The sequence below is a fragment of the Pseudophryne corroboree genome, chromosome 5 (genome assembly GCF_028390025.1).
Source record: "Pseudophryne corroboree isolate aPseCor3 chromosome 5, aPseCor3.hap2, whole genome shotgun sequence".
Lineage (NCBI taxonomy): Eukaryota > Metazoa > Chordata > Amphibia > Anura > Myobatrachidae > Pseudophryne > Pseudophryne corroboree.
Window position 1 is genome coordinate 78,417,778 of NC_086448.1, and position 12,883 is coordinate 78,430,660.

Below are 12,883 nucleotides of genomic sequence, written 5' to 3' on the forward strand. Positions count from 1 at the left end.
TCAGAACCTGATCACCAGTGGCAGAGTCTGTGGGGAGCCGGCGTCACTGACATCTGTGCAGTCAGTCAATTCTACTCCCATAAATATACATCTCAGCATTATCGTGTGTGTTTATATATTATGCTAATCTGTAGGACATTTTAAGGAGCAACCCAGGGACGTGCAGTCAGGGGAGGCAGTGCCTCCCCTGTCATTAATGATTAAAATAATACAAAGAAGATACTTATGACACATATTCTGTGTCATAAGTATCTTCTTTATATTATTCTAATCATTGTAAGTCATTAAATTAGTTTGGGAGGCACTGATGGCAGTGCCTCCCATAGACATTGGGAACGAGGATACAGCGGGGGGCGGGGCCAAGCAGTGGGCTCCAAAAGCCCATTGAAAAAAGACAAGAAAGCGGCACTAGTGTGAGTGCCTCATTGACAGGGACCGATGTGATTGGACAGCGGATGCAGTGCTGGATCCGCTGGTCCAATCACCTATTAGCAGCGGCGGGACAAGTGACTCTGAGCTGCCAATGATTTCCATCCTCTGTCTTCCATTCCCCTGAGTCCTCGCTGCCGCTGCTCGTGGTGGGAGCCTGACAGGAGGAGCCTCCATTACATCTGTTCTTTTCCGTTACCCCGCAGCTAGCAGCAGCTAATCTGCGGGGCCAGCGCAGGTGGCCTGGGAAGCCCAGAGAATAGTGCAGTGGCAGCGGCAGCCGGCGCTCTCCTCCTCCCCCACAAGATTCTTCTGCTCCGCGGCAAGCATGAACACTGTCCTGGTGCCCATACGCGCACGCAGGTGAGTGATTTATTTATGTGCAGTCCCGAACGCCGGAGCTCAGCCGCGGTTGCAGCAGCTCTGAGTCACACTGAGGCTGGCTGCTGGCATGTAAGGAGAGCAGCTCCTCTCAGGCTGTCATCGAGTGGCCAGCTTGTGTGGTAGCTGCGCTGTCCTCAGCCTAAGGGGTGAGCCTGCGTGCATGTATGCCATCCCCACCCTCTAATAAATTATGCTCTCTGACCACCATGAGTGGGTAGCGGGAGCCAGGGAGTGGGGTGGGTTAGGGTGAGGCTTGATTGCGTTTGTGCTGCTGTCTATGGAGGGGCCATGGGTGCTCGGGTGGGAATGATGAAGAGGGAAGGGGGGGGGGGGGGGGTTCTGTGGTGGGAATAATCTCCACTTAGCTTTCTCTTTCTCTCTCTCTCATGTAGCTCTCTCATTTAGCTCTCTCTCTCATGTAACTCTCTCCATGTACTGTAGCTCGTTCTCTCTCCATGTAGCACTCTCTCTCCCCATATAGCACTCTCTATCCATGTAGCTCTCTCTCTCGCCATGTAGCGCTCTCTCTCCATCTAGTGCTCTACCTCTATTTAGCGCTCTATTTCTCTCTCCTTTCCATCTCTCTCTCTCTAGCCATGTCTGTCTCTCTCGCCATGTCTGTCTCTTGCTCTCACCATGTCTCTTCCTCTCGCCATCTCTCGTGCCATGTCTCGCTTTCTCTCTCCCACCCCATGCCTCTCTCACCATGTCTCTTTCTCTCTCTCTCACTATATCTCTCTCTCACTCTCTCCCACCCTTCATATTTACACACATCTGGAACCCCCCCAAAAATCCTGCGTTTGGCCCTGGTGCCTCCGTGTCAGGACCAGACACCGCAAGCCGCAGCATGCCGGGACGCCATCTCCATATGTCCTATGAGGTCCAAGCCAGGACAAGAATAATATGTCACCTGTCATGCCCCTGAGAGTGTCTCTACAGTGGTGAGAAATGTTATACCAGTTGTATTTGTGTGCCAAGGTTTCCAGTTTTTAAAGCTTTGTCTTTAATTAAAAGAAGTATCTGCACTATGGTGAGCACCCTCTGTTTAATGTTCCCAGATTTTTATATATATATATATATATATATATATATATATATATATATATATATATATATAATATACTGCTGGGGATGTACTGGAGTAGCCAGTGCCTCCCCAGCCATTGACCTCACCGCACGTCACTGGAGCAACCCAGTTTACTTGCTATATTTTCCCTTATCTATGGAAATCGAAGGAACTGACAGCTTTCTGCGCCTCCCATTCAGACCCATATCCTTTTTACAAAAATCAAGAATCTTTATCCAATACTAGGTATGGCCATTGGTGTGTTATCTATCGATGGTTGCCATCTATGGCACCATTGATGGATAACCCTGATAGTAAGAAACCAGATCTGTAAGGGAACCATCGATGGTTTCACCAACTGATGGTCACCTCTACGTTAGTACTGAGTGAGTTGGAGGCCAATCATGACCGGGGGGCATAGTTTCAGAGGTGTTGGTGGGCGGAGCTATGCTCTGTGTCTCCAACACTGACAAAAAAAATATTCGATAGCTCTTTATAATTAATGGCAGGAAACCATATGGTTCTTCCCCATTGATGGTAAAAGTAGTTACCATTGGTTATAGACCATCAATGATTTTAAATAATTGATGGCCGTTGGCCATTCTTATCCAATACTACACTGCAGCAATAGGGAGCCAAAAGAAACATTTTAGCGTGCTATTCCTGAAGCTCCTCTAAGGGCATGAAGCAGGAAGGTGAAAATTTAATGAATAAACTGTGTAGGATTGCTGCTTAATATAATAAGAATAAGGTCTAATTTTGGGATCTAGTTATGTGACTGGCGGTCAGGAGACCGCCAGACACGATACCGACGGCTACATACCACCCCTCTCTAACTCCCGACAGTCAGCATGCCAACTAGCAGCGACTATTTCCACTCGTATGTGTTCACGACACCCATAGAGTGGGAATAGAACCTGTGGCGAGTGCAGCTCACCACCGTGCCTGCAGCATGGCGAGCGCAGAGAGTCCACAAGGGGCTTTGTTGCACTTGCCTCCCTCACCGGCATTCTGCTGCTGGGATCATGCGGTCGGTATGCTGACCGCCGGGATCCCCAGCTCCGGTAAAGCATACCCAACTCCTAATTTTATATGTGATATTAACAACATTAATTATGTAAGTATCCCATTTGCCGACTTTCTTCTTTTGAGGGAGACTGATGTAGTAAAATGAAGGTGTGGTGAAGGGATGTGACCTGGTCTACCCACTGGCAGTGCCTAGCTCCGCCTATGGGCATTACATACTGCCAGGGGGCGGATTCTGGTACTTACACAGGCTGGCAGCTAGCTCAGAGAGCTTGGAAGGCAGCAGAAGTAGTGAGGGGGCGTGTCCTTAGCGAGTACAAGCCACTGGCCCAAGATGTCATCACAACGCATCATACCACCACAACCAAAATTCTGGGAGGTCGGCATTAACTCCATAATGCAGATATTAGATCTCAGCGGACAGCTTCTTGCTCCATGCTGAAAAGCAGACCACCTTAAGGGTACATTGCTTAGTATGAAGGTAGTATATTGCAAGAATAAGGAACACTTTTTTCATTAATGCTGCTGCTCAATACTGTAGATAGTTTTTAACAGAAAATCTATTATACAATATGTGCAATAAAAAAGGAAAATTGCTGTAAAGCCAGCTATAAACACTATAAATAGAATATAAATGCAGCATTGTATTCCAGCAACCAGTGGCAGCTCCAGAGGTGTGGCTGCAGCACAGTCCAAAATTCAATTACGGAAGCCACGCCAACTGCCAGTGAGTCCCAGCCGGCGATGTTTGGCAGTGTTTGGGGTGGCAGTTAGTTGACTCCGCTATTTGAATTTTGGACTGTGCTACAGCCCCACCTCTGGAGTTGCCACTGCTGACAACCATCCACAGCACTGGGAATAGGAGCAATGTCTAGTGCAGAACACTGGAAGCAGTGGCTCTCTCAGTGACCCACAATGTTGTGGAGCAACTTTGCCACTGACTGTTTGTGTCACTATTTTCTGGGCTTATCCCTGGCAACAAGTTCTCTCAGACATACACTGGGTATGGATGGTTGGTGCATCATCACCCAAGTATGGCCAGACCCAGCACCCACAAACATGTTGCTTTGGCATCACAGTCCTGACTATATGCCTGCTGTGGTGTGGAGGTCTCCATATTGGGGGAAATTTTGTAGCGGTTATTCCACCAGTGCAGTGGCGGATACAGGGGGGGGGGCACTCGGGCCCGTGCCCCCCCTGTCATTTGTAGCCCCAACCCTATGCGTCCCCGGCGCTGCACAGGGAGATGACGGGCACCCGCTGAGATTGTGTTACCAGCGGGCGCCCGTCTCTCCTCACCGTGAGCCGGAGGCAGGAGCTCAGCACTGAGCTCCGGCTTCTGGCGCTGTCACTGTGCGGCGTGCGCTATGGGAGAGACGTCAGTCATGACGTCTCTCTCATAGTGCTGACTGAGGAGCGGATGCCCAGAGAGGAGGAGGACTGCAGCGGTCTGGAAGCGGGAACAGGGCTCGGTAAGTATGATGTTTTTTTCTTCCTTAGTGCAGCGGGGGCCTCTACTGGGGGCAAACTACGGGGGGACCTTACTACTGGGGGGGCATCAACAAGGGGCATTACTACTGGGGGGGCATTACTACTGGGGGGCATCTACTGGGGGCATTACTACTGGGGGGCAGAGCCGGCGCTACCATTAGGCAGCTGCCTAAGGGCGCCGGCACCTGAGGGGGCGGCTGTGAGGCTGATGGCATCATAAGGGTGTCTCTCAAAGAGACATCCTTATTTTACTTATCGCTGGTGGCGGCAGTGGTTCGCATAACCAGCGGCCGCCACTCCCGCACCTCACAGGTGCTATCTGGCTGAGTCTGCAGACATGTCATAGTCTGGTGCAGCGCAGCCAGCAGCAGCAGTGTCTGCTCCTGCGTCCGCCCCCCTTTCCTTCTCTGAACAGTGAGTGGCTGCTCCCTCCCCCGACACAAGCCACCAATGTTCTCCTTCCCATCCCGAGGCCCCGCCTCCTCGTCTGAGGCTCCGCCCCCTTTTGCTCTTTTGGTCCTGACTTTCTTGAGCTAAGCTTGCCCTGCTTATAGTCCTCTGCAGTTCTATGGGGGGACCATGATGACTGACAGGAGATTACAGGAGTCGGACCTCCTTCAACCAGAGGTACAGTAACTTGTAAGTATCTTATGGTGATTTTTACTGTTATCTGGAGTTTATTAATATAATCTGGGGAGGTGGATATTGCAGTAATATCATGTGGGGTGAGGTGTAGTACTGTTATGGAGTCGTGAATTCATGTTTTATTTTGGTATATTGTAGGTATTTGTGGGTGACTTAAAGTTATGTGTGTGTGTGTGGGGGGGGGCTGTGCTAATATTTTGTGGGAATTCTTTAAGGGGATGTATTGATGTTTAACATGTAGATAGTGCTGTAAAGGGTCTATTCATGTAGCAGAGAAAAGCCCTGCTTTTCTCTGCCTAGTGTAATTCACAGAGCGGGTTACTGTGGAGAAGTCCCTGACTTCTCCAGCGACACCCCCGCTCTGTGCCTGAATGGCCTCACCATACTTTTGTATGGTGAGTGCGATTCATGAAGGAGCTGAAAGCTCTGCTTTCCGCTTCTCCATGGGGTTCAGGTTCTCCATCTCAGGATGGCGTAACCTGAACTGCGGTGCCGAGACAGCAGGGAAGCTCAATGCTTTCATGCTCTCTGTCCACACCCGGCACTGGCTCCGCCCCTGACCTCCCAGCAGCCACTGCGGCCTGCCAGGAGGTCAACAGGCGGCGCATGCGCAGAGGGACCCGCTGGCTGACTCCGCACATCGGAGAGGGAACTGCCTAGAGAAGACGTCACAGCTGGACCCCTGGATTCCGCAGCGCATCATCGAAGGGTGAGTATACATAAATTGCCACTTATTATAGCTATACATCGCAGCGATGCGATGTATAGTGATAAGTAACAATTCAGTTTTAATTTTCTTAATGAATAGACCCCTCAGTAACAAGGCCCAGGTGCAGCACAGAGGAGGCAGGATATAGGTGATGGGATGGGTGGTAAGCGGCACAGAAGAGCCGGGATATAGGTGACGGGATGGTGGGAAGTGGCACAGAGGAGCCAGGATACAGATGACGGAATGGGGGGAAGCTGCAAATAGGACTCGGGACACAGGTGACAAAATTGGAGGAGGTGGCACAGAGAAGCTGGGATACGGGTGATAGGGTTGTGGGGAAGCATCACAGAGGAGCCGGAACACAGGTGATGGGATGGGAGAAAATGGCACAAAGAAGACAGAAATAGGGGAAGCAGCACAGAGGAGCCGGGATACAGATGACGGAATGGGAGAAAACGAGAAAGCAATACAGAACAGCTGGGAAACGGGTGATGGGATGGGGGGAAGTGACACAGAGGAGCCAGGATACAGATGACGGAATGGGAGAAGCTGCAAATAGGATTCGGGACACAGTGACATAATAGGAGGAGGTGGCACGGAGAAGCCTGAATACGGGTGATAGGGTGGAGGGGAGTGGCACAGAGGAGCAGAGTTGAAGGTGACAGGTTGGGGGGAAGCGCACAGAGGAGCCGGAACACAAGTGACAGGATGGGAGAAAACGGCACAAAGAAGACAGGAAACGGGTGATGGTATAGGGAAAGCAGCACAGATGAGCCAGTACACAGGTGGCGGAATGGGAGAAAGCGATACAGAAGAGCTTGGAAATGGATGATGGGATGGGGGGAAGTGGCACAGAGGAGTCGGGATACAGATGACAGAATGGGAGAAAGCGGCACAGTAGCCTCGACACAGGTGACAGGATGGGGGGAGGTGGTACAGAAAGCTGGCATACAGGTGATGGGATTTGGACAAGCGGGACAGGGAATCCGGGACACAGGTGACGGGAATGGGGAAGTGGTACAGAGGAGCTAGGATACAGCTGATGGGGTGGGGGGAGAACCGCACAGAGAAACCGGGGCACAGGTGACGGGATGGGGTGATAGGATACATTTTGCCTAGGGGGCCCAGAAACCTTGCACCGGCCCTGCTGGGGGGGGTCATCTATTGGGGGCATTACTACTGAGGAACATTATTACTGGTGGCATTTACTGGGGGTTTTACTACTGGGGCATTATTCCTGGGGGACATCTACTGGGGGCATTACTACTGGGGGGTTATCTATTGGGGGCAAACTCCTGGGGGGCATTACTACTGGAGGCAGCTACTGGGGGACATTTTCACTGGGGAGCATCTACTGGGGGCAAACTACTGGGGGACATTATTACTGGTGGCATCTACTGGGGGCATTACTACTGGGGGCATTATTACTGCGGGGCATCTGCTGGGGCCATTACTACTGAGGGGGTCATCTATTGGGGGCAAACTCCTGGAGGGCATTACTACTGGGGGCAAACTACTGGAGGACATAATTACTGGGGGGCATCTACTGGGGGACATTATTACTGGGGGCCAACTGCCTCTCACAGACTGCACCCTGCCTCTCACACCCTGTCCCTCACACGCTGCCTCCTGCCCCTCACACGCTGCCTCCTGCCCTTCACACGCTGCCCCCTGCCCCTCACACACTGCACCCTGCCTCTCACACCCTGTCCCTCACACGCTGCCTCCTGCCCCTCACACGCTGCCTCCTGCCCCTCACACGCTGCCCCCTGCCCCTCACACCCTGCCTCCTGCTCCTCACACGTTGCCCCTGGCACCCTGCCTCTCACACACTGCCCCCTATACCCTGCCCCTCACATGCTGCCCCTGCCCCTCACACACTGCCCCCTGTACCCAGCACCTCACACACTGCCCCCTGCACCCTGACCCTCACACGCTGTCCCCTGCCCCTCAAACGCTGCCCCCTGCACACTACACCTCACATGCACCGAAGCAGCACGCAAATGTACTTGCCCCTTCCATGGTGCCCCCCCTTTCATTTTCTTCTGGATCCGCCCCTGCACCAGTGTGTGTGTTCTTCACTCTTGCACCTAACTTTCACTTTGGCCTTCCCCAGTTCTGTCCCTCCCTCTTATATTCCCAGGCTCTGTGGGGTAAAGGGTGAAAAGCTGCTCTTCCAAAAGTTAGTTTGAAAACCAGATCAGGGGATTTATCCTGGAGCAGAGAAAAGCCATGTTTGCCGAAAACAGGTTTTTTTCTCTACTTCGTTCTATGCACAGAGCTGGTTACTGCAGGGAAGTTCCTGATTTCTTCAGCAGCACCCCCGCTTCGTGCCTGCATCGCATTGCTATGCTTTTGGATGGTGAGTGCGATTCATAAAAGAATGGAAAGCTCAACTTTCTGTTCCACTGCTGTGTTCAGATTCGCCGTCTGAAGAGAGCAGGGAAGTTGAATACTTCTCTGCTACCTGCCCGTCATCAGCTATTGCTCCGCCCTCTTTCCTAGACCAGCATCCACTGTAGCTGGTTCCTTGCCCAGAACGCCGATGCATGCGGAGAGAAACTACTGCCCTCCAGATGCTCCAAGCAGTAGGACAACTTCCATGGCACTAGGGAAGAAGACATAGCATCTCTCCCCACACAGGGCCTAATTCAGACCTGATCACTGTTGTGCGAATTCGCACAGCAGCTGATTATCGAATGCCTGCGCATGCGTATGCACCGCAATGTGCACGCGCAAGCCCAAACAGCAACAGAATGGTGCAAAAATTTCAATCGCTAGGCGTACGCAAGGTGATTGACAGGAAGGAGACGTTTGTGGGTGGGAGTGTCAGAAAAAACACAGGCGTTCCCAAGCGTTTTCAGGGAGGGTGTGTGACGTCAGCTCCAGCCCCAGTCACCTGTTGCTACCGCACTGTAGGAGTACTGTAGGTCCTGGGCTACGCAAAGACTGCACAGAATGGAAAAATCATTCGATGGTGAGTGAGTTGTGAACGGATTTGCAGATGTCCGGTGTTTGACGAAGTTTTCGCATGGCATACGCATGTATTCGCACACTTGCATGGGGCGGGTTTTCACTCTCAATGGGCGGCAGCTATGTGATCGCAGTACTCTGCAGAGGAGCGATCAGGTCTGAATTAGGCCCCCATTGCAGAAGCTGTAAGCCAAGAAGTGGGAAGCATGCAGCAAAGAGGCAGGTACAGTTGATACCGCCACCAGTCTGTCCTGACCAGTGCTGCTGCACCACCTGCACCCCCCTCTATACGGCACTGCCTGCCAGTCTATGGTAGGTGCAGTGTCTCCTTCGAAAATTCCTCTAAACATGACCTCTGTGGCTGGGGATCTGTTTTTGGGAATGTAGCCACTTCCCAGGCACCGCCCAGGAACGCCCCTGGTTTTGCGCCACCAGTTCTACTGCCAGAGGCAGAACTCTGGGAGGCAGCGGAGTCAGCTGCCGCCGGGCTTCTGCTTTGAAGGGGGCACCTCTCCTCCTGTCCCGTGTGTTCAGCGACATTAATCAATTAAGTTAAATGACAGCAGCCGGTATCTCTTCCGTAGCCGACTTCCCCACTAGTCACTGTACCTTACAAATCACACCCTCCTTATTATAGATACACTGGTAGCAGTCACCTTACTGATTAAGCTATTTTCTCCTATAAAGGAAACATGAGAATTCTAACTATATGAAGTTATTTCTCTGACAATTACACGTAACTTCACATAGTTAGAATTCTCATACTTCCTATGCAAGAGCAGATATCTCCATCAGTAAGGTGCATGCTTCCAGTGTAATAGGTTGTGGGTTCTAATCCTGGATATGACACTTGCAAATTAATTGTCAGAGAAATAATCAGCATTGTGATTGACTGAGCAGATCTATGTAGTGTGTGGCTGGACCCCTACATAGATCTGCCTAGTTGCAATGGGTTTTGTAGTAGCTTCATATAGTTAGAATTAGAGATGAGCGGGTTCGGTTTTACTCGGATCTCTAAACGGCATCTTATTGGCTTACGGATGATATATAGGGGGGGGGGGGGGGAGAGGCACCAATATTTTTCTTGCCTCCGGGTAACTGGGACAAACTTACGCCACTGTCTACTGCCATCCTGTTGTGCACAAGGCAGTACACCATTTAGCCAAAATATGTCAGGTCCTCTTCAAAGCAGCTGCTGCATCCACTACGTTTTAACCACCATGCTGACAATGAAATACAAATGACAAGGATGAGCATTATGCAAACTGCAGTACCCTAGAATGGGACCCTTATGGTTCTACTAGCTGGGGGCTGGGGCAGTAAAACATCATTCATTTCCTTTTTCTTAAGTACTGTTTCTATAATGTCAAACTTTTTGCCACTAACGTTATGTATCACAATGATATTACTGAAAAATAAGTTATATAACTCCTACAGCAATGCTCTCTTGCTGTAGTGTAAAAAAATATACTTTATGTTGATGTATAAAAGCTTGTTTTGTCATTTCCATTTTTTTTAAGAGGTAGTTAGAGCTGAACGAATATCCAGATGATATTTTGCTCTTACAGTAAAGTTATCTGCAGTACAGACAGAGGAAAAGGGAAAAATTTCTTAGCAGCCAGGAACACTCCCTGCCCCCACGCCACATCCTCTGTGACATAGCTCTGTACAAGTCTACTGAGGTCATTGCAATGTTATAATTAGAAGGCAACTTTTACTAGCAAAATATTGTTTGTTCAGTGACACAAGGAAGTCTTGTCCAGCTGGTCTCCTCTCAGATCCTCACAGTTACATTGTATCATATTCTTATATGCAAGGAAACAACTTAATCATACAAGAATAAATTTCAGAAATGTTACATTGGCATCTACGCAGGTCTGGAAACCATCAACTCAACCCAGGATTTGTGATACAGTGTACCACTAATGGATTATTATAGGGAGGGGGGGGGGGGGGGTAGTCTGTACCCAAACCTGTAAGAAGGTGCTGACAAAATCAAGTTTGGCAATGTTGGGTTACAAGCATTCAAGTTGCATAAAAATCCTTCATCTGCATGGGTACCTGTAGAGCTATTGTCAGAAGGTTAATCACAATAATATGCAATAAATCAAGTGGTCTGTTAAGACTCAAATACAATTTCTTAATATATTATTACTTTACGTAATCGAAAAAGTCCTGTTTATAGGTTTTGAAGTTCAATCAGTCCATATAACGCATACTGTTTTGATACCCTTTCCTCCTGGCTCCTTCAATTTTTGTAGGTCTCAATACACTTTAGTGAGATGTCTCCACCTTTGGCTCCACATAGGATACAAATTTATTGTTAAAATCACAATTTTTACATAAACATGCGTACCAAATGTGACCTTCTAAGGAAGGCGCAGTAAGAGCATATAGGTGGATTTTTATAGTTAGAAGTTCAGATTATTTCTAATAAATATTTAAAATGCCAGCATTAATATATGCTGCGGATGCAAGGCACATCTTATTACCATATACGATAAAAGTGCGCTGTACGTCGCAAACACTACATCCCTTAAGAGAAAACAAGTACTCGCATACATTGTAAGCTGAGGTCCAACGCTCAGAGATGTATATATTTGATACTAAAATGATATGCATATAATATAACGCATGTACAGTGTATGTATGTATATATATATATATATATATATATATGGTTACAGAGTTACAATTACACAAGAAGCAGTTGTAAAATTACAGCTACAGCCAGCATACATTACCATGTCCCTCAATGCAAAGTCCGCTCCATCTTTGAAACTGCCCCAACAGCAAAAAAACAAACAGCAAATAGAACTTCTTGAGTGAGGGGAAAATACCTATGTACTGTGTATTGGGGGGAGTACACATCTGGAACTGAGTCTTCTGTTATTGGTCCAGGGGAGGGTGATCTCTCATTCAGCTTGTGTTATTGGTCAGTTCACATGCAAGCAATGTCCAGCCTTGAAGATAGGTTAGCCACTGGTTTTTCAGGAAGTTCTTTGTTCACTTTAGAATTTTTGGCTTCATATTCCTACATTTAATCATAACTAATTGTTGCAATGTGCTACAATCTAACCATTGCCATCAAATTAACACACTCATTCCCCTGATCATTTTGACACCAAGCATGACATGTTTATCTTGTTCCATTCCAATAATACGTATATATCTGATGTTAAACACTATTATATAAATACATTAATGTCTGGTGCTTGACGTGTTTAATTTATGTGTGGTATCAAATATGTGTTCTTTGTGGCTTGTCTGTGTGAATGTGTATGCTACCATATATCACTGTGCACGCTGCGTGTATGCTCATGCACAGCGACCCATCTGTTTGGAGTTTGTATGTAATGTGTGTGTAATATTTTTTACTTTGACAGTCCACCCTTTGACAGTAGACAATAACTGTCATAACTGTCACACTAAACATAATTAAAAAAAAAAATTCAAACACATACTCGGTGACCTAGACACACGTATGTATTCATTTCACAAATCAGACATTGACTATATTTGGAGAAGAAAAGGAGGAGGACGGAACATCCTCTATATGCACTCGGCGGTCACAGGACCACTGGTTGGGTGTGGGATGACATTCAACCTATAGAGTATGCTGGGACAGTGCTGTGACCTATGACAGTGATGGCTAACCTTGACACTCCAGCTGTTGTTGAACTACACATCCCAGAATGCCCTGCTACAGTTTTGCTATTTGGCCTTGCTAAAACTGATGCAGGGCATGCTGGGATGTGTAGTTCAACAACAGCTGGAGTGTGAAGGTTAGCCATCACTAGCCTATGATGTCTGATTTGAACGAATGTTGGACACATACATGTACCTACGTCTTTGCACACTGATGTTCGGATTCGATAGAGGTTTTGCTGGGTAGAGGGAGAAAACACAAACAAATCGTGAAAGAGACATATAAAATTTTCATGGTATATATTCCTATCACTCCCTGAACATTGTCTCCATTTCTGGATCGTATGCTAGGTCTGTTTCATCACTGAACAAGGGTTATTATTTCAGGTAGTGTCCTTCATAGATAACAAAAACCTTCGGAGTTAGGGGAGAGCCATTCATAAACTTTTCTTCCACATATATTAATGAGCTCTTTATCTGCTATGTGTGAATAGCCATTGTCTGATTGTTCC

At 48.3% G+C, this 12,883-nt stretch overlaps 1 protein-coding gene across 1 annotated transcript in view; it reads left to right on the plus strand.

Moving 5' to 3' along the window:
* Positions 1-560: 560 nt before the first annotated feature.
* GNGT1 (G protein subunit gamma transducin 1) overlaps positions 561-12,883 on the plus strand; it is a 120,126-nt gene continuing 107,803 nt past the window's right edge. The window contains exon 1 of the mRNA XM_063924789.1: positions 561-792. The gene's annotated coding sequence lies outside the window, so the exon portion shown is untranslated. The remainder of the gene's footprint in view (positions 793-12,883) is intronic.